The 23109-nt window shown below is 40.9% G+C and overlaps 1 protein-coding gene across 7 annotated transcripts in view; it reads left to right on the top strand.

Moving 5' to 3' along the window:
* RALYL (RALY RNA binding protein like) overlaps positions 1-23109 on the top strand; it is a 566823-nt gene that overhangs the window by 122781 nt on the left and 420933 nt on the right. For 5 of the 7 annotated variants that reach the window (XM_006112993.4, XM_006112994.4, XM_006112990.4 and 2 more), the window contains one exon: positions 11252-11355. The exons of 1 other annotated variant lie outside the window; for it this stretch is intronic. The gene's annotated coding sequence lies outside the window, so the exon portion shown is untranslated. Of the gene's footprint in view, positions 1-825; positions 957-11251; positions 11356-23109 lie in introns of all 7 variants that reach the window. One more of the 7 variants, XM_014581715.3, reaches the window with a different exon arrangement.

The raw sequence follows: 23109 nt of genomic DNA, 5'->3' as shown, positions 1-23109 counted from the left end.
GTTACTTATTTCTGATTTTCTCTTTGTTCAGTCCATTCCCATGACCTGAATTCCATGGGGCATGGTAGTCCTGCCTGGTTTTAAATCATTCTGTGTCTCTCAACTCCTGGTTTATCTCTGCCACACAAAGAAAGCAGGCGGGGAACTTATATCCAATTCAGATTTCAACACTGTATGCCCATTGATTCTCTGGCTCTTTGCCAGCAGCTTTGCTAGCTACCTGAGTTAACCCCTTGGTCACCAGGTGCTGGTCAGCATTCCTCCTGTTCATGACAGAACTGGTAAGAGATGACAGCAAAGTAGTTGCCCCACCAAATGTGGGTCTTAGATCAAAGAATTTTGGGGTCCTGTGCCTTATGGAAATTGGGACTCCCCCTACCTTTAAAGTATCCCTATTTCAAATATAACCCACCACACATATAACCCAGAAGCCTTCCACTAGCTCCTAATACTTATCCCATATATACAACCCAGCATTCTTACTGTACATCTTGCTCACTACAACCACAGCCTCCAACATCCTGCCTACCAATTTCACTATCCACCAACATCTGATGACATGCTTTACCCAAACATCCTCCATTTGCCCCCCATATTTTCCAGCCCCCCCATACGCACTGACACCTCGCTTTTAGCCCATCACCTGTGACTCTCTGCAGCTTCCTGGTGACTCACCGGAACCACCCTCCACTCAATACTTTGCTCCTGGGTTAGGGTGAATCCTCCTGATCCTAGCTGCCTGTTCTGTTCATTGCCCACCCAGGACTTTCACAGTTGTGTGGCATGCAGGGTTGTAGCATTGGTCTGTTGTGTTTTGTTTTCCAGTGATCAAGGGCTGCTCCTGAGATGGGGACCCTGTGCGCATTGGTTAATCCAAGCCTGGTTTTGAAGTTAGGGCACACTCTGTTTCTGAGCCTGCTGTGTGTGGAGGCCTCAGCAGGATTCAGAATATTCAGGTATGCCTATTGAGACAGGTGGGTGTATACGCATGCCCTAATATAATCCTAAAATAATCCTCATTTGCCACCATGGGGTTAATGAAGTCCAGTAATCTGATATTAAATTTTATCATCAGATTGTCAATACCAATTTTTTCAGAAACCATGAAATTTGTCCCTCAAAATCATTACATTGAGCATTTCAAAGTACATAGAAGACAACCTTTCTCAATTTACTTAGTGTGAAAATGTGAAATCATAGAAGATGTGAACTGTTTAATCGGGAAATGGTATTAATTCTTGAAAGAGACTGTATGAATCCAATCCTGCCAGGTTTTTGTGGTAGAGATACTTGACATCTTGCAGAACCAAGCTCCAAATGAACAGATAATATAACTCCCAGATATGTTAAAACCCCTCATGCAATGTTAAATCACCTTTTTATCTTACTTCCTCCTGTGTTTTATCTTACCTCCTCCTGTGTTTCTTAATGTTTAAACAGAGGATCAGATCAAATCTGAGAGCACTACATCGAGAAAAAAATCATAAAAACAGTCAACAATGCAATATCCTCAATGCCATGTGTTCCATCCTCTTGACATCCAAAAGTGAAAGATGAATCTCAGAATTTGACAAAAATAATAATTTGGAATGTTTATATTTGAATCAGAGTATTGGAAGGAATCTTGAGAGATCATCTAGTTTAGCCGCTGCATTCATGGCATTCATGCCCCTGCATTCACTAAGTATTATATAGACCATCCCAGACAGGTGTTTGTCTAATCTGCTCCTAAAATCTTCCAGGGATGGAGATTCAACAACCTCCCTAGGTAATTTATTCCAGTGCTTAACTACTCTTACAGCTAGGAAGTTTATTTCAGACTGTTTCTCCAGTTTGTCTACATAATTTTGAATTATAATCCAAAGAATTTACTCATCTGCAAACTTTGTAAATGTACTCTCTAAATCATTGATGAAGATATTGAACAGATTTGGACCCAGAACTGATCCCTATGGGACCTCACTCATTATGCCCTTCCAGCATGACTGTGAACCATTGATAACCACTCTCTGGGAACAGTTTTCCAACTAGTTATGCACCTACCTCTCTTGAGAGGAATCTATTCATCTGGTTATATTTTCAGAGAAAACAACAATGGTATTGCCATTCTAGAAAGAACTAAATGTGAAACTTAGTGGTCCATGAAGAGAAAATGATTATACCAATAAATAAACAAAACAAAAAAGATTCAGTAACTTTAATAGACTCACTAAGTATTTTAAATATGGAGCTACTCATCCTTATACAGCTATAGGAAAGTCTGAAACAGAATCTGCCATGGCCTTTTTTTTTTTCCAGTCGAGCCATCATTCTGCTGATTTACTCCCCAAAAAGTGTTATACCAGCATATTTTTCTTATATTTTCGTGCAGGGGTGAATTTTGGACACTCATGCAGTTTTTGGTTTGATTGGATATTTTTCAAATGGGGTCATATGTTGCTGAAAAGGTAGCTAGAACTATAATACAATCCCTTTATCTTCCCATTTATCGTGTTATATGTGTTATGTGAAAACGAAAATTTATTATGTTGTTTTTGCCTCACTCCAGTTTCTTGAATTAATTACTGCTTGTTTTCCCAATGGAAAAATGAATTCTCCTCTGGATTTTCCTAGCAGGTGGTCTATTGCTAATGCAATGTACTACAATCCAAAACACCCATTTTTGTGCTAAGCATAAAATGCAGGTAGAGACACAGATTTCTATCACAGGAAAACTATCTGCTTTATATATGCAATGTTTTCACCCACATTAGCTGTAAAAAAGCAGGGTCCTTCTCCTCTTTGTTGGTCATCAGAGCCAGGATTATAATACTTTGAGTGTGAGAGAATGAGGTTTATGTTTTAGACTTTGTCTTTAATTATAGAGTTCTGTTTTCTTTAGAATTGTCTAAGGAATATGATACATGATCATGGATTATAGGATTCTAACTCTATCCATACCACACTAAATCACCACTACCTCTTATGCCTCTTAATAATCCATTTGTGAGAATAGCCGGCCTAATTTTGGATCCACTCTAGCAATTATTGCTTGAGTGAGAACAGATTTTTTATTAAAGCCCTTCAGAAATAACATTGTGGTGGGTGTTAAACAAAAATTCCTTGCAATGACAAAAGAATCCTTGCCAGGCAAAGTTGATGGCCTTGGAGCTTTTGGAATATTGCTTCTAACTGCAAAAATATATGCTGTGGCCATTTCTATTTCTTTTTCTTTTTCTGTAGTAACTTCAAAATGGTATGATCCTTGACTTCCTACAGTTTAAATTATGAAAGTAATTAAAGGGGAGGTGTGGAGAAGCTATTCACAGTGTTTTGTTGCTTGAATAAAACCAGCACGTCCATCACCCCAACATTTAGAAGATTTTTTTCCCCACATAGCAGAATAAAATATATTGAGGCTTAGCAGTTTGACAGTTTGTAAATTTCAAGCAGGGCAGGAATATTGTTCTATTTTCCCAAGTTACCAGGCACCCTCCTGTTCCTGCCAATTTATGAGAGTCTTAATGGAGACAAAGATGAAAAACATCTACAAAGAAAGCTTGAAGGAATTTCTTTTCTCAGGGCTGGTCTTCAAGTTACAAAAAAAAATGTTCATAACTAGAAATACTTGAAAAATCTTCAGTGTTCTATACAGAACACTAAAATTTAGAATACAGTAGTCAAAGTTAGAGATGTTAAATATCAGTTAATTGAATAGTCAATTAACCTAATGAATTCTTATCAGTTACTTGACTATTCTATAGTCCCCAAGGGCAGGGATGGCAGCCAGTGCCCTCCAGCCCCACTCCTGAGGGGCCCTCTGCCACTCCGTGCTGTTGCCTCTCTTAGGGTGTGTCTACACTGCAGAGTTTAACTCGAAATAAGCTATGTAAATTAGGCTATGTCAATTGTGTATTTTAGTTTGAAATAGCTTATTTCAAAATAGGGAGTGACTACACAGCACTTATTTCGAAATAGAACACTCTTCCTCTGACTTCCCTTATTCCTTGTACAATGAGTCAGTGTAAGACTGTCCTTCAATTGGACAGTATTTTCACACTATTTTGAAATAACTGCCTGCTGTGTAGACGGGGACTAAATTATTTTGGAATAGTGTTGTAGTGTAGATGTACCCTTAGAGGCAGCAGCATGGGATGCCAGGTAGGGGTTGGTCTGAGAGGGGAACCAGTTTAAAAATGATCTCCTCTTGCAGACTGGCTGCCTTTTGCCCCACGCTGCTACCTCTGATATAGAGGCAGCAGCATAGGATGGCAACAGCCCCTGTCCAGGGTCGGGGTCTGAGCTCCTGGACTTGTGTGAGCTGGAACTCAGATGTGCTGCCTGCCTGGCCAGCTCCTAATACACTTTAAATGAAGAGCCGTAGTGGTGTAGGTCCCGGACCCGGCTCAAGTCAGGACTGAGCTGGGCTGCTTGCCAGCCTACTAAAAAATTTACTGGCAAGGCGGGGCGGAGAGGGAGGGCGAAAGAAAAACATGTAGTCTACAGCATTAACTAATACACTTAGTATTTAATCGGTTAGTCAACTATACTACAGGCAGTCCCCGGGTTACGTACAAGATAGGGACTGTAGGTTTGTTCTTAAGTTGAATCTGTATGTAAGTCGGAACTGGCGTCCAGATTCAGCCGCTGCTGAAACTGATCAGTTTCAACAGCGGCTGAATCTGGATGCCAGTTCTGACTTACATACAGATTCAACTTAAGAACCCCAGGCTTCCCCAAGTCAGCTGCTTCTGAAACTGATCAGCGGCTGATTCCAGGAAGCCCAGGGCAGAGCAACACTGCCTCGGGCTTACCGTAGTCAGCCGCTGGTCAGTTTCAGCAGCGGCTGACTTGGGGACGCCTGGGGCAGAGCAGCTGGGGTGCTGCTCGGGGTGCTCCTTGGCGCTACTGGAGCAAACCCAGCAGCACCCCAGCTGCTCTGCCCCAGGCGTCCTGATTCAGCCGCTGCTGAAACTGACCAGCAGCGGCTGAATCAGGATGCCTGGGGCAGAGCAGCTGGGGTGCTGCCGGTTGGTCCAGTAGCGCCGAGGAGCGGCGCTGCAGGACCAACCCAGCAGCGCCCCAGCTGCTGTACCCCAGGCGTCGTGGGCAGAAAAGCCTGGTCTGCTGGAGGGGAGGGGGCACTAGCTGCGCCCCCCCCACCCCGTAGCAGACCAGAGAGACGCGGAGCAAAGCCACGGAGGACGCTCACAGCGGGACAGCCCAGACACACACACAGCTGCGGGCGGCCTCCGAGGCTTTGCTCCCCGTCTACCTGGTCTGCTGGTCAGACCAGGGAGACAGGGAGCAAAGCCGCGGAGGATGCCCGCAGTGGGACAGCCCAGGCGTGCCGCAGCTGTCCCGCTGCGGGCGGCCTCCGAGGCTTTGCTACCCGTCTACCTGGTCTGCTGGTCACGTTCTCCGGGGCGAGAAAAGCTGCTCCCCGTCCCCCTGGTCTCCTGGTCAGACCAGGGAGACGGGGAGCAAAGCCGCGGAGGACACCCGCAGTGGGACAGCCCAGGCGCGCCGCGGCTGTCCCGCTGTGGGCGGCCTCCAAGGCTTTGCTCCCCGTCTACCTGGTCTGCTGGTCTGCGGCGCGCCTGGGCTGTTCCACTGCGGGCGTCCTCCGCGGCTTTGCTCCCCGTCTCCCTGGTCTGACCAGCAGACCAGGGAGACGGGGAGCAGCTTTTCTCGCATCCCGCCGCTTCCGTCTTCCGGGGCGAGAAAAGCCCCGTTCGTAACTGCGGATCCCACATAAGTCGGATCCGCGTAACTCGGGGACTGCCTGTATTACACCCCCACTTGGTGTTTGTTGGAATGGAGCTATGGTTTTTCTAGAGGGATTAAAACACATTTAGGATTATATGGGTAAAGCATGCATATAGTTTCTGGAGCACTTTTTGGTTTACCATATGTTCCAATTTCTAGTAACATAGAAATACCTGCCCTTATGCTAACATTTTAAAGTAATATGTTGAATTTTGGGATAGGTTTATATTCACATGTACACTTGCATTTATAACAAGTTGTGGTTTCATTACATTTGGAACGTCCATATCCTAAAGAGAAATTCCAAACTTTAATTAAAATCCTAGCACATTGACTACCCACAGAAGAACCATTTCATTCCTTGTGCATAATTGCTTTGCGCTAATGAGAAATGATCCACAGTCCATTGTAGTAAATTGAAAAGACTCCCAAAGACTTTGATGTGCTTCAGATTAGGTCCTCAAAGATGAGCCATAACATACTTTATGAAAGATGATCAAAGAATGATGTGAACTGTGCAGTGATAGCCCACAGTAAAGTTTCCTAGCTTTGTTTACCCCTGCCTTCCCTTTACCTGTTTGTTTGTTTCATTCCCCAGTTAAGACTGGGACATAACTATCAGCTTTTGGGGATAGGGAATGGCATTTACTAGATGTTTGTGCAGTATCTAGCACAATGCTGTCCCAACCTGATTAAAGTCTCTGAGTGCCACTACGATATAAATAGTAATACAAATTAAAAGAAGACTTAATTGTAACTATGCTTGAAAAATTACTCCTTTATTGGTTACTTTTAATCAAAGTTTGGGGTGTATGTGGATATTCCATTTGGGAGTAGGAATTGATGGTGATCTAGTATCTTCTTTGATGCAATCTTGTGAGCTAGTCTTCTTATGCTCATTTAAACGGGGATTAAAGTTTAATACATTAGAGTAATTCTTCAGTTGAATTCTGCAGGAAACTGGAGATTATCTGCCATGGAGTTCTAAACATAATTTTGTCTTTAAAAATCCCAATCCTACATCCATTACAATCAATGAGTACAGGAACAGAGCCTGTTTCTTGTCAAGCATTTATGTCCCTGATAGTTTCTTTATCAATAAAATTAGTATTGGCTTCATCATTATTAGTATTACTATTTATTTGAAGGAAGCCAATATAAGTAAATGATAAAAAAATAAGGTGGAAATTGGATCTTTGTGTTCATCCATGTTACCTTGCAGCCTTGTTATAGAAGGAACATTTTACCAGTGAGGATGATGTTATGTCCTGTATTTGCATCACCATCTCTGGATGCATGTAAAACTATTCAAGTGCTGATTCACTGAAGATGTATCATAATTTATAACTACTTCTGAGGGCAAAAGAGTGAATAGGGATAACTTAGCATAGGAAAGACTGATAACAATGTAGAGTGCCAAAAATTAATTAATAAGTCAGTGATGAATGTAAAGTAGTCATGGAGATTGTGACAGGCTAATTTTCAGGCTTACTAATATAAATAAGAGAGAAGTTCAGGGACAAGAGGTGGCCAAAATTCTGGACTACACAGGCCACTAGGAAATCTGAGAAAGAAGAGGTTTCATATTCAGTGAAACTTCTCTTCCCAAGAAATGCATTTATGTCTTTGAAATATTTAACTGAAAAGAGGTGAAGCATAGTTATAAATTGTACTTGATCAGTTGATCTTTAAACTTTTCTGAAAGGTATGTGTGTATGTGTGTATATATATGAATAGTATTTACATAAAATTATTGTGACGATTAAGATTATAGATCGTTGACGTTCAAGTTAAAGAACTAATTCCTACCTGGTATATGCAAGGCCTGGGCTCAAGGGATGAAATCCTGGCCCTAATGAAGTCATTGTCATTGATTTCATTTGGTCCAGGATTTCACCCAAGATGTCGAAAGAAAAGTGAACAAAAAAGAGTAGAGATTCGAGAAATTAGTCTTAAGGTGCTCCAGAAAGGAGAGGTTTTAGTACAGGAAATCAATCACCAATGACTAAAAATAAGGGGGAGTATAAGAGAACGTAAGAAGAGGATTGGGAGATGCAAGTGGAAGGGGGGGGGGGATAGATGGCACAGAAGTGATGGAGGTATTGCAAAATTCTGTTGAGTGGATAGGACAAGAGTGATTTCAGTTCCCAATTCTATCCTTAGCAAAGGAAGAGCCTGGAAAGACAAGGAGGCATGACAGGAAATTGGAAGGAATTGTGGCAATCTTAACACAAAGAGAGGCATTGAGGCTAAAGAGAGGCATTGAGAATAAAAAAAAAACCCACACACAGTGATTGAGCTGAGGAAAGAAAAAAGGAGTAGAAAGGGATAAGACAAGAAAAAGGAGCAGAGCAGACCAGGGGAATGTTTGAAGTGTGAGGGCTAGGAGTTTTAACAAAAATGATTGTGGAATGGAATTGGACAAAAGGGGAACTGAAGGATGAGGAAGGAGCAGGAGCAGATAGTGTCAAAATGATGAAGAATAAATGAGTCTGGGGAGAAGTGAGACCAGGAGAGCTGCCTCTGTATTCAGCATCAGGATATATTGAGGCACTTGCATTCAGGCAATCTATGGGCCAGATGGGAGGTGATTTATCGTGGTGTGTTTGTTCTCATGTCTTGTACAATGCCATTGCTTAACAAACATATAATAATTAATAAAATGAAATTACTGCTCCTGTGGGTTTGAGACTTCAGAATAAAGTTGCAGAATAGAAGAACAGTGAAAAGAGAACTTAGAACAAAGATGGCAGGCATAAAATATTGCTGTTGGAGGTTAGGAAACAGTTAAATTTACACTCAAAACAGACCGTGATTTTCAAGACTGTAAGTGGCTCAATTTTTTGAGTACTTTAGAGGAGTCTTAATTTGAAAAAGTACCGAGCACATTTCAGGTCCCGATAAGGTATCTCAATTTGAGCACCCCAGAATTGAGACAATTAACATCACAAGCCGTTTTTGACAATTTTGGCCTTTACTGTTTCCCAATACAAACTGCTACTGGAATTTAGGTAAATGAGATGTTAAAGGTGGTGCTGGCAATAAATTATGTGATCTGAGCATCTGTCATGACAGGACCAGATAGATGCAAGAGTGAAGGAAGAATTAATTCCGAGTCTTAGTAAAAGGCACTGAATAAAAATCTATTAGAGTACTGAGACATGTTTTACACTTACATAATCGTGGATCAAGTGGTAACAGGAGAATTCCTACAACACTTTTTCAGAAGCTACAATCAATCACTTTTCCTGGTGACACAACAGGTGTACTAGTTTCTTGTGCTAATACCAATAATATCAGTGCCCTTCATTCTTAGGGTATGTCTACACTGCATTTTTTTTTCCAATTCTTTTTTTTTCGGAACAGGCTTTTCCAACATTTGGATTGTCTACACGGGGTCAAATGTGGGGAAAACGTCCTCTTTCAGAAGAGCCGAAAGAGCGCACCTGCTTTTTCGGAAACTGATCTGAAAAAGCGGATGTGTTCCCTTCAAAACTCTGTAGTGTAGTCATAGCCATTGTCACATTAGTCATATTATGGACATTTTTCTGCAAAACAAATTAAGATGGTGTTATGTTGTAGCAAGTTCCTTAAATTAGGCTCTCCTAGGATACTATCATGTAACAAAAATGACAAAATGAAGAAAATAAAATATTGAAAAAGCAGATGCACCCAGATACTATCGTCAGTGAACAAAGCTGAATCAAAGGTATAATCATTGGAGTCAAAGATATAATCAAGTATTAAATAAGTTACCCTCACTGGCTCACTTTAGACACACATGCACAAGTTCTTTTCAAAACACTCTGATTAAATTTATTGTAGTATATATTAACCATATGTACAGACCTAGCAATTCCATGTCCCAGGTGGTTTGGCAGGAGACATACCCCCAAGCACTAGCAAAAAGAACTGTACAGGCAGTCCCCGAGTTACGCGGATCCGACTTACGTCGGATCCGCAGTTACAAACGGGGTTTGCTCCGCATCTCCCTGGTCTGCTGGTCTCCAACAGACCAGGGAGACGGGGAGAAAAGCCACAGAGCACACGGGCAGCTGACAGCCCAGATGCGCCGCGGCTGTCCCACTGCCGGCGTCCTCCGAGGCTTTGCTCCCCGTCTCCCTGGTCTGCTGGTCTGCTGGAGACCAACAGACCAGGGAGACGGGGAGCAAAGCCGCGGAGCATGTGGGCAGCAGGACAGCCGCGGCGCGTCTGGGCTGTCCCGCTGCCCCCGTGCTCCGCGGCTTTGCTCCGGGCGCCTGTGGTACAGCAGCTGGGGCGCTGCCGGTTGGTCCCATAGCGCCGTTCTGGGCGCTACTGGAGCAACCCGGCAGCACCCCAGCTGCTCTGCCCCAGGCATCCCCAAGTCAGCCGCTGCTGAAACTGACCAGCGCTGACTACAGGAAGCCCGAGGCAGAGTTGCTCTGCCCTGGGCTTCCTGGAATCAGCCACTGATCAGTTTCAGCCGCAGCTGACTTGGGGACGCCAGGGGTTCTTAAGTTGAATCTGTATGTAATCTGGCATCCAGATTCAGCCTGTTGAAACTGATCAGCGGCTGATTCCAGGAAGCCTGGGGCAGAGCAACTCTGCCTCGGGCTTCCTGTAGTCAGCCGCTGGTCAATTTCAGCAGCGGCTGAATCTGGATGCCAGTTCTGACTTACATACAGATTCAACTTAAGAACAAACCTACAGTCCCTATCTTGTACGTAACTCGGGGACTGCCTGTAATGTGTTTGGGATGCTGTTGAGGCAACACGATTTATGTGCAAGAGATGGGGACAAGTGTATGTTTCAGACAACTGGAAAACAATTGCTCTTAAAGTGTTACTCTTTCTCTGTATATTTATTATCATTGTTGTTGTTTTGTCCGTGTTTGTTCAGAAGATAGGAAATATATGTATTTTGTAAATACAGAGAGATTGAGGAAGAATATCCTTAGGCTGTGTCCAGTCATTTCTCCCTCAACAGGGAATTAATGCACCCTAGAAGTCCTTTTCCTGCATGACAGCTTGGCAGTTAGGACATTAAATATTAGCTATGATTTTTTTTGCTACAGGGTTATTAGTTGAAAATAAGACAACAAATCTGTATGAAGAGGAAAAGTATATATTTATCTGTAAATGAACTAGGCATTTTAAATTGGGCCTTTATATAGGCTTTGTCTCCCATTGCACAGTTCACTTAAAAACAGTTCCTGAGACCTCTAGTCTTTTTACAGCTATGCTGGAGACCATTCATGTGGGGAGTATTGAGGAAATGCAAAGTCACAACCCTCTCCTCCCTCTTCCTTTCCCTCACCACCCGCCTAGATGTTCAGTACCTGGCAGAACCTGGAATGAATTAGCTTATTAGCATTTCTGCGGTTGCACTTTTAGCACATGGAATTTACAAGGTATACAGTTATGTGAACATAGTCTTTTTCTTTGGGCTGTATAGTCTCTAGTTTACATAAAACTCGATGGAATGCCACGGCTATATTTTTTCAGTACCCTTTCTCTTTAAGGTTTGAGATGCTGATGGAATGTTAAAAGAACACCGCCCTGGTGAGCAGAGTGTGGACACATCCAAGTTTGGTGCTCCTGGAAGGTGCCTTGCCAGTTGGTTTTTGTAAGTAGTGTGTACATTTCTTGCTTACATTTCAATGAAATGCTCCAGTTGGAAGCAGCATGCTGGAGTGGGAGTATATCAGACCCTATTGAATAAGTGCCCAGGTACAACACTGATAGTTGCATTATACAGAGTTATCATTAGACTACATTGAGAGGTTTTGTGTAGATGGGAGGAAAGGCAAGTCATAACATGGATCTTTCAAAAGATACAGTACTGCCAACTTTTGTGAATTTTTTTCTCATCAATTTTACCATATTTAGCTTTTTTCTGAAAGCCCCATCTCCTGGAGGTATGTTATTTCAAGAAAATCTTGGCTTTTGTTTAAAAAACAAAACTAAACAAAAATTCCTGGTTTCAGAGTAAAGCTTAAAAATGGGCCTACAGTCACCCTAAAGACTCAAACCCTCAGTCATCCTTATTTTTAAATTCTATGGTTTTTAAGTCAGTATTGTAATTTTGAGGGTCTCGGTGCATGATTGATGAAAGTTTCGAGTTGGCAATAGTGAAGAAATGAGGCTCAATCCTGAATCCTTTTGTTCTGCCTCAGTGGTAAAACTGATTTAGTTATTACTCATGACTGATGTAAACAGCCAGAGAATATAGACAACTCTATGCCCCTCCCAGCCCCTGCTTCAGGGGCATGTCAGGAATGGCTTGAGTGAAAGAAGCATAGTAACTGACCGATGATAATTTTTGATGATAATTACAAGCGAGGCATAATTTAGAGCCAGTTTCAGAATCAGGACTGTGGTGGCCATATTACTGTTGCCTGTTACCCATTGAGTAGATACTACTAGCTCTTTTGTGACTTTATTGCACTCCATGAGGATGGCTACTTCAGAGTAGTAGACCTCAGTACTGAAAGAGTAACCCTTAAAATTGTGGATTCTCTTCTTTGTTAGATCCTCAGAACATACAGTATTGTGTATACCTCCCCAATCTTCCCATTATAAGAGAACAGGGAAGCCCTGCAAATTGGGATCAGTGCCTTATTTATGTCTCCAGAGTCCCTTTTACCATCTCACCAGTCTTGGTGCTTCTAACATGGCCCAGTAATGAAATGATGCTGTGTGCATGTACCATCTTCTTTCCACTACTAAACCTAATCATCAAGATTATTTTTTGATTCTGCTTTGACTGAACAGAAATTAAAATAGCCATTCTTGTCTGGCACTTTAGGGGATATCATATTAAATGTGAAACATTCCTTCCACCTCCCCCCCTTTAAAAATATTCTTGCATTGCTTAACTTTGCTTAATTATGGCAGTAATTGAGGTTAATTTAAATGAACTACATCACCCTATCAATTAGTAAACAAGAAAGTCAATTAAACCAATTAAAATTTATTGGAAATTGGCTACTGCCATCTGGAAACTTCCACTGTCAGAATTTACAGCTGGAGTGACCTTTTCATTTCAAGCTTGCGGAACTCTTTTAAGATTTGTCTAAGAAATGTTCAGTGTTTGCAAAGCTTGTTTAATAATGCACTACCATACATATAGAATGTGTTTCTGTGTCAGGAAAGATAACATGTTAATAAGGAGGAGGCATGCAGCTTCCAATTAAGTATATACTGTATCAGGTGGATGTGGTATACGTACTGTACCAAGTGTGTGTACTAAAATCAGATACTGTATTCTTTTTAAAGAACTGGGGAGGACTGCAAAAATGACACTGGGCTGGTACTATGGTGCTCCAGCCCTGGCTTAGAGAAATGTCCACATCCAGGTTCCACTGCCAGCTATGCACAAAGTGGTCCCGCTACAGCTGAGGATATGTTTAAATAAACACAGATGTATCTTCTTCTCATAGTATATTTCCTGTGACAGGTTGTTGCTCTAATATGGTCTCTAGTAGTTTGGCTTCTGCTCTGTTATTTGTTGTGAATTTATTACCATAGATTAGCACAGAGTAGATTAGTAAATCTTTTTTTATATTTAAACACACACTTATATAACTAAACATTTAAAGACATTCTTCATTACTGCAGTTACTGTAAATTCACTTTTACATGACTACACTAAGCAAGATCCTGATCCACAATCTTAGCAGGTGCAGTGTCCTGTCTGGGGTCTACAGCCATGCCCATAGTACAGTGAGGGTCCTGAGCTTCTTGATGGCCATCCAGACTAAATGCATAATTCATGATATGGCACTTGAAATACAGTGGAAAGAGAAGGGGTGGAGGTAACCTGAATGCCCCAAAGCGGGGATCTCACAAGTGGACAGAGCACTATGAGGGAAACATGGATGGGATTACACAGTTCACTATCCTGGAGATGCAGCAGGTGGCTGAAAAGGTGTGTGATGGACCATAAGACACTATCACCATTAGCCCCTCAAGAACAGTTGAAGGTAAACACATCAGAGCATCTGAGATGTATCTTTATTCCTTCCTCTGCTCCATGCAGCTATCTGTATTAGGGAGACACAAGGGCTAGGGATCAGAGTCTCCTCCCCTTGCCTAACAGCTGCTTTTCTTTTCAGATGAGGAGACTCATTTCTGAGACCTCTTATTGCCAACTTAATTGTCTCCCTAGTGTAGGTAGCTCCATGACAACCATTACTGAGTAGGGCTGCAGAAGCCCCTGCCATGCTAACATGAGAGCTAGCATGACCAAAATCTTCACTGAAAGAGTTAGGTGAGAATAGTAAATTCATGGTATAGCTGTGTTAGGGCTGCACATTTTTATGGAGGCAGAAAACCATGTCATTTAGTGTAAGGATTAGATGAGAGGCAGCTGATGAAGCTCCTATTGAACACTGAGGAGAAACTATAAATACTGAATAGGTACTGCAGGCACTGAGCACTTTCCAACCTGTTTACTGAATGCAGGAGAATTACAAAAATAGTATTTGATTAAAGGCTGAATTGACACACAAAGAGGGCAAGATTAAGGTATTGTGGGTAAGACTAATTTTCCATTTCCATACTCTTCAAGGCTGCACTTTGCAACCTTAACATTGTTGTATTAGGGAGACTAAAATTTTGTGTGAAGAATTATGTACTGGGGAAGGAGGAGAGAGCTATTTTGACTTATTAGTCACCTCACAACAGAATTCAACATTTCCATTATTTTTACTAATTTTCTCAAGAGATATTTTCTAAGGTGAGGATTTTCCCTCCAAATAAGCTATAGGTGCTTGAATTCTCTTAAGAAGTTGTTGAAAACAAACTCTGCTATGAAATTTCCATAATCTAATACTACTTTCTTGCAGTCCTCTTCTATGTCAGCATAGAAACATTATATTAACCGTACATCCTTGGGAACCCAATACAGTGGACAAATGAAGCGTTAGCTGCCCTCTTTAGAAAGATTTATGCATAATTTTAAATGTGCACTGTACTGAAGGGAAGTATGAGCACCCATTTATTCTGATTATAATAAAATAAAAACTGGTTTGAAATGTGAATCAGAAGCTTATAAATTCTTAATGTAGTTAGTTAACTCTGCCTGGAGATTACCTCATTCCTCTTAGTCAGACTCTCCAGAATGTATGTAAGTTTATAATCACATCTAGGTTTCTGTTCACTTATGAGGATTACCCAGTTGCCTTGTGTGATATTTCTGTACTACAGAACATGTATGTAGTACTATTTATCTACATATGTGACCTCCTTTCTCAGATATTCACATATATGCTTTGAAATGACTTAGTTGCTTCTGAGCATTGCCATTACTATGATCCTCAGTCAGGGAGCTGCAGAATATTGGATGCTGAGACAGGCATTAAGACCTGTCCTGTGGATATTAATAGGGTGACTTTAGAGTCAGCCTTAATTTTGACAACTTGCATTTAGTTCTATTGTCCTTGTGCATGTCCCTACCTATCATCTGTCTGAATTCCTTAATGTGTTTTTTATTTACTTAGAGATTTCATAGCAACACATGAATGTTTCAATATGTCATAGACCGTTACAAATTTATACTGAATTTCTTATTCACCTGGAACATTATATATATATATATATATATATATATATATATACATATAGACAGCATTGATCAGATGGAGCATAAAAGTGGCATGTTTTGACCAGCTAGAGTATACAAGTGTTGTGAAGGCCAAGATTCTAAAAAATGTCAGGGTTTTAGAATTTTAAAAAGTCTTAGATAGGTTTATGGAGAATAGGTCCATTGATGGCTATTAATCAGGATAGGTAGAAATGGTGTCCCTAAGCACTGTTTGCCAGAGGCTGGGAATGGGTGATGTGAAGGATAACTTGTTTGGTTCTTTTCCTCTGAGGCACCTAGTATTGGTCACTATTGAAAGACAGGATACTAAGCAAGATGTACTTTTGGTCTGATCCAGTATGATTATGTTCTTAAGTGTTATTCTGTGATGTGTCAAGTGGAAGATTTTTCCAGTGACAGGTCAGTGCAATAGACAAAGTTTGCTGCACATTGGCTTTTTCAGTTCCAGTAACTAGATTGTGAAACTGTGCTTCATGTGTTAAATAAAATAAGAGCTTCAGTGTTGCATTGTTCTACAACAGATTCTTTCCTGCTAGCATTTGGAAACCAAGATCAGTGTACTGCACTAGAGACAGGGCGAGCCTTTAAAATACTAACTACTCTATGTACAGTAGCATTTTTATATATATCTTGATGTTTTAATATTTTCCTTGCTTCTGGTTAAAAGCAGAAGACCTAAATAAATGTATTTTTACACCCCCAGCTCATGCACTAAGCTGAAGAAGTAGATTTGGTTCCGCCTGTTGGCATTAGATGTACATTTTAATTTGTGTCTGTGTTCTGGCTGGCTGGGGGCTAGGAGAAGCCTTGCTATCTGGGTGTGTGTTAAGTGTAGCATGTCCAGGTCTGCCACTCTTCTTTTCCCCATCCCACTTGTCCAGGAAAGAGCTTGCTCTTTTCCTGGGCACTGCCAACATCATTGGGACACACATTTAACTCTGTACAGTTAGCACCACTAACTAGAGCTCTGCTTGCAGACTGCCTAATCCTAGCCCATCCATCTCATCCCTTACCTGCAGAGACACATGGGGCATCATGAACTAGGTCACATTACACCTCTTCCAGTTTTCTCCCAGAGCTTCCTTCAGATCTCCACTCCCCTCCTTTGCTCAAGGCTGCCTGGGACCAGGACGTGAGATGTAAACAAACACCTGCACCAATAAGCTTCACTGGCTCCTCAGCCCCCATTTGAACAGGAGTGGAAAGAGGTAGTGCCTGCCTGCTGTTAGTTTCTTGAAACACATTTACCTTTCATTCCATGCCTGATTTCTAATCCACAGACTCAGGCTCTCTCTCTCTTTTAAACTGTAATATCTTTTTTGGTTTGGGACCAACTTTGGCTGGTGAAAGAGTTAAGCCCTTTTGAGCTCCAGAGACCCAGAGAAGAGCTCTGTTGGGTCACAAAGCTTGTATCTTTCACCAACCATATTTGATCCAATGAAAGATATCACCTCATCTACTTTGTGGGTCCCATCCTAGCACAACACAACGGCAACTAAGCAAAAATCCCTGTCAATATCACGTCAAGGCATACAAAATAAATATGTTGAAACCAGACATAACTTGTTGTTTTAACTATTCGTTCACTAGTCGATTTGTAACAAGCCCAATTCAGAAGTTTAGATCACTGAATTTGGATTCTAACAAGTTTGTAGCAGCATTATTTTTCCGTTCCCTAAATTTCAATTCATATTCAATTCAATTTCCTTGCTGTAAACTTCAATTCATATTGATGGAAATATGCTTGTGGAGTTGGGTGTGTATGTTGAAATCAACAGCTAGTTTCTAAGTTATTTGGAAAAAACAAAAAACCTGGAGTTTTTAGGTTCTTAAGTATCCTCTAGAATCATGGTTGCCTTCCCCCTCACTCAAAAATCTGAAATGGCACCTGAAGTAAGCCAAATTGCTAGAGGGCTGTGGGAGGACCCTAGATTCTGGCAAGATGCAGCTCCCGTGTAACAGTGTGAAACCACATACCAACACCACACACCACAGCATCGGCACTGAAATAAGAGGGGCAATATACTATGTATCATATTTGTGCCAGGTCTGAGCGCTGGAATCTCTTTCAATAAAGATTATTAACAGGTGTGTTGTGAGCAAGACACGAGAAGTCTTTCTTGCGCTCTACTCTGCGCTGATTAGGCCTCAATTGGAGTATTGTGTCCAGTTCTGGGCACCACATTTCAAGAAAGATGTGGAAAAATTGGAGAGGGTCCAGAGAAGGGCAACAAGAATGATTAAAGGTCTAGAGAACATGACCTATGAAGGAAGGCTGAAAGAAATGGGTTTGTTTAGTTTCGAAAAGAGAAGACTGAGGGGGGACATGATAGCAGTTTTCAGGTATCTAAAAGGGTGTCATAAGGAGAAGGGAGAAAACTTGTTCATCTTGGCCTCTGAGGACAGAACAAGAAGCAATGGGCTTAAACTGCAGCAAGGGAGGTTTAGGTTGGACATTAGGAAAAACTTCCTAACTGTGAGAATGGTCAAACACTGGAATAAATTGCCCAGAGAGGTTGTGGAATCCCCATCTCTGGAGATATTTAAGAGTAGGTTAGATAAATGTCTATGAGGGATGGTCTAGACAGTATTTGGTCCTGCCATGAGGGCAGGGGACTGGAGTCGATGACCTCTTGAGGTCCCTTCCAGTCCTAGTATTCTATGATTCTATGAAAGATTAAACACTGAGCAGTAGTGCTCAGAGACCATGGGAGCAGTGGAAGCCCAGGGAGTCCTTAGCAGTCAAGGGTAATGGGGAAGGAGCAAAATACAAGTTTGCCCAGGGTGCTATTTTTCTTAAGACCAGTCCTGATTGTGCTGGAAGAGCTCAAGCAATGGAAAGTTTTTTGCAGTGATGACAGACTGGCGAGCCACATTAGTTTCACTATTATCCCAAAGACTGGATGTAATCAAGTGATGTTATGGCAGAATTAAAAACAATATGTTTTGTAAATAGTCTTGTTTATATTTTTTTATTTATATTCCTATAAAGCTTTTGTCTGAGTGTTGCTGCTGTGAGTGACTTTCCTGTGGCTTGTGTTGTTTCATAACAATTATCTCATTGTGCAGAGTTGAAATGATTGTCATTCATGGTGCTTTTATTAAAAACCTATTCATACATTTTTCCCTTTTAGAATCATGGGTTTTTATGTTTGGAGGCACAAAAAATGACTGTATTTTGACAAAACTTTGAGACAAAGTCCTATATTTCCTCAGACGCAGCAATCTGATTTGCAAATGTTTGGGTTTTTGTCTGAGGTGTTTTTGAGCTGGAGTGTGTACTATCACTGGCATTGTAAGTATAAACTGCAATAATCATTTAATTCCACCCCCCTGTTTCTTTATCTTATAACTGTCTCAAAAACTTTTGTGTGTGTGTGTGTGTGTGTGTGTGTGTGTGTGTGTGTTATCTTAGTCATTTCTCTTGCTATGAGGACGTATCTGATTAAAATTACATGGAGTGAAATGTGTATGTTTAGATAAGTGTCCCATGTGGGTTGTATTGTGCCTATCTAGATACAGGAATAGTTTTGCTTTCTCCTTTTATTGTAAATTGTTTCTCATATTGTTCATATGGCAACATGGGAAAAAATTTACTGCTGGCATAAAGAGGTGCTGCCCCACTGAATTCAGTGGATCGGTGCCTGCTTAACTCAGTGGCAGATTTGGCTTTTTATCGAAATGCTTTTCTTGTGAAAGATGAACAACTTTTATGTCACTAGCAATGTGCTAAAGTATTATTATTCAGTGAAAGAAGTGTGGTTAGGCTCTGCCTATTGGCTTTCATATTAGCCAGATGTAATATTTGGTTAGCATTGCTGGCATGATTGATGTCTCTCTTCTGTATGATTTTCACTTTGATACAATTAGTGTAAAACTCTCTAGATTTGCCCATAACTAAATTGCACTGGGTGACTAATGACACAATATGAGAGAGAGAGAGAGAGAGAGAGAGAGAGGCTATGAGAACAATCTGTAATGAGTGTTCAGGAAAATGTATAGTCCAGGCTTCTGAAGCACTCATAGGGGAAAAGCAAACTCAGCAACTCCTCCACCACCCTCCCAAGGCTTCCAGAGCTCCACAAGCTCAGGGAGGGAAGAAAGAAGGAGGGTGAGAAGGAGGGACAGCAGATGCTCAAGAGAAGAGGCAGAGTGGCTGCGCCACGCCAGGATCTAAAAGCACAGCTCAGCAGCTATGGGGTTCAGTGCACTGCTGTAGAGCTATGCTCTTAGCCTCTATCCGGGGGGATTCTCAGCCACCCTATCTCTTCCCTGAGTGTCCCCTCCCTATTCCCTGATTACTCAATACTGGTCCCTCTGCTGCCACTGAAGTGGGGCCCACAGGCAGCCAGTGGCAGCTGAGGGACCAGCAATGACCTGTCCTGGTCTGGCAAATACCCTGGTTCAGGACCAGTTGGGTTCTAGAAAAGGGAGTTGCAATCTGTATTATTACTACAATGCCTGAGTACGTTGTATTGTGTACAGTGAATCGGCTGCACAGGTTTTGAAAGCAAGAGATACTGTTGCTGCGATCAATTCTTTTATCAGAGTAGCTTAGTAAATAACTTGTGCCAGGACAATATAATACTGTGTGATGAGCATTTCCTTCAATTGCTCATTCTTCTTCACTGTGTTAACCTCCATCCATTCTTTCTCTCATTATTACATAATTTGACATCATATATATCAATGCAGCCTCTTGCCTTGTCAGTACCTCCAGTATTTTTACATTCCCATGTCTCTTTGCCCTGAGAACGTAGCAAGTGTCTTTCAGGACACAACAAGGAAAAAGCCTTTTTTATCGTGGTTTGGAATAAGGGCATCCAGAGTTGAAGAAATTGTAATGGATACGATCCTGAAAATTCTTCTTTTGTCAGCATTTTCATTGTTCCTTGCATTTCTTACAACTGGCAATCAGAAGCTTCTAACCTGTATTCATCTGCCTTTTGATTCTTTTACGACAAGTTTGAATTCTCTCATCACTTTCTCCTGTTTAGCTGAAGAACGTTCTGCTCAGACTAATGCTTAATCACAATTTATTATTGTCATTTAATTCTAGAATGTATTATATGTCTATTAGTTCCATTAAGTCATGTGTGCATACTATATTTCAAAGATGGGGCAAATAGACTAAAATGATCCAAAATACAGGACTATGTAGCACTTTAAAGACTAACAAGATGGTTTATTAGGTGATGAGCTTTCGTGGGCCAGACCCACTTCCTCAGAGCAAATAGTGGAAGAAAATAGTCACAACCATATATACCAAAGGATACAATTTAAAAAAATGAACACATATGAAAAGGACAAATCACATTTCAGAACAGAAGAGGGACAGATATTAGACAGGATCATAAAGAAAAAACAGTTTCTTGCCATTTCAACCAGAAAGGACACTGTCTCAACGACTTAATTACCTACATCCTACTTGAATGGGAATCCTCTGAACTGTACTTGAAAGGGAATCCTCTGAACTGTCATTCATGCTAAGATTCGGCACTCTACGTATTGGGCTCAACAAAGACACCAACTACCTTACCCATTACAAAGATAGCTTCCTCAATTATCACCTCTAATACCATTAGCTCACAGACATTTACCTTCCTTCCCCCCCCCTCGCATCCTCCTTCTGTTCTGAAATGTGATTTGTCCTTTTCATATGTGTTCATTTTTTTTAATTGTATCCTTTGGTATATATGGTTGTGACTATTTTCTTCCACTATTTGATCTGAGGAAGTGGGTCTGGCCAACGAAAGCTCATCATCTAATTAACCATCTTGTTAGTCTTTAAAGTGCTACATAGTCCTATATTTTGTTTCAGCTACACCAGACTAACACAGCTACATTTCTATCACTATTCTAAAATGATCCAGACATTTGAGGCTGTGTCTACATTGGCACCCTTTTCCAGAAAAGGGATGCTAATGAGACAAGTCGGAATTGCAAATGCCGCGGGGGATTTAAATATCCCCCACGGCATTTGCATGAACATGGCTGCCGCTTTTTTCCGGCTCGGGGCTTTGCCAGAGAAAAGCGCCAGTCTATACGGGATCTTTCGGAAAATAAAGCCTTTTCTGGAAGATCCCTTATTCCTCTTAAAATCTAGATCCCATCTAGACTGGCGCTTTTCTCTGGCAAAGCCCCGAGCCGGAAAAAAGCGGCAGCCTTGTTCATGCAAATGCCGCGGAGGATATTTAAATCCCCCGCGGCATTTGCAATTCCGACTTTTCTCATTAGCATCCCTTTTCCGGAAAAGGGTGCCAATGTAGACACAGCCCACAAGTGCTTTGTCTTGTTTCCTCAGGAATTGCTCTATATATGCTGCCCTCTGGTCTACAGATAACTTTTTGCCAGGGAAGCTGTAGTGTTGACTGTCTGACAGAAGTTAACAACAAATCTTAGCAGACACTGGAAGTGGATATACTTGAAAAAACCATTTCATTTTGAAAGCTGTCACTATTAAATAAAGATTGATATGAAAGTGTTCACATTCTTCAGAAAGCATTTTGTTGACTGTGGCATTGCCACAAAATCTACAGTATTTCCTCTTCATAGCCAAGTTGTAGAATCATTTTTAAATGATTTCAAAAACAAAATTTGTCATGAAGGTAGAAATTGTGGCATAGGGCCTTAATGAAAGATCAATGAATTAAATAGGACAATTTCTATAACTTCAGTGGACTTTGGATCAGGACCTTAAACATTCCCAGTACTGCTTTTCTAGACATTAAACTATTCATATTCTGAAAGCATCCACTGAAGCATTGAGGCTGGTACATCCCCTTCATTTTTTACAAAAACAAAGTCAGTTAAATTCATAAGGAAATACACAAACACACATGCTATGGCTACACTATACGTTATTTCCAGAAGAGGAAATGCAAATGAAGCACTCATTTGCATATGTTGTGCTCTCATTTGCATTTTCCGTTCTGATCCTTTTTGCGAAAGAGGTTTTTGCGCAAAAAAACGCTGTGTAGATGACGCCTTTTTGCACACAAAAAACCTTTTGCACAAGAGCTCTTCTTCCCCATGAGGAAGTTACACAGTGCTTTTTTGCGCAAAAACCTCTTCCGCAAAAAGGATCAGAAGATAAAATGCAAATGAGAGCATGACATAGGCAAATGAGCACTGCATTTGCATTTCCTCTGCCAGAAAAAGATTGTAGTATAGCCGTAGCCACACATACTAGCAGGTCAGACCCATCGTTGAACAGGCAAAGTCATTTTGTATAGATTACACTTATCGGAAAGTTTAACAAATGAAATTTATGTAACAAAATTTTTTATTAATGTTCTTCCAAAAGGGAAGTAAAAGAACAGTTTTAAATCTGTAGGATTTCAACTTCAAACATTATTCATTTTATTGAATAATTACCATACATAGTACATTTTAATCAGAAACACATAAAGCTTCCATTACTCTTTCCATAACTAATTTGAATTATTTTGTGATTTGTAAAAGTAAAAAATTTCTTTGAACTAAAATGACAGTTGAATAGGTGGAATGATTTTAATTTTGTTAGCAAATATTTTTTATTAATTCTAATCATAATAGTTATAACTTTTTTCCAATGAAAAACAAAAATAATTGTTTAAACCTTTCACCCAGCATATTCCAGTGTAAAGAGTAGTATCTTCAGCTAATTTAAGAGGCAGGATTGCTTATGCAAAATTTGGTATCTATAGGTAATCATAAAGTATGACTTTATTTTTCACAAACAAATCTGTAAACAAACTCTTCAATATATATAGTAGATAAATATTGTGGAAT

The sequence above is a fragment of the Pelodiscus sinensis genome, chromosome 2 (assembly GCF_049634645.1).
Source record: "Pelodiscus sinensis isolate JC-2024 chromosome 2, ASM4963464v1, whole genome shotgun sequence".
NCBI lineage: Eukaryota > Metazoa > Chordata > Testudines > Trionychidae > Pelodiscus > Pelodiscus sinensis.
The sequence above is the reverse complement of the archived record's forward strand: the minus strand, read 5'-3'. Positions and strand labels throughout refer to the sequence as shown.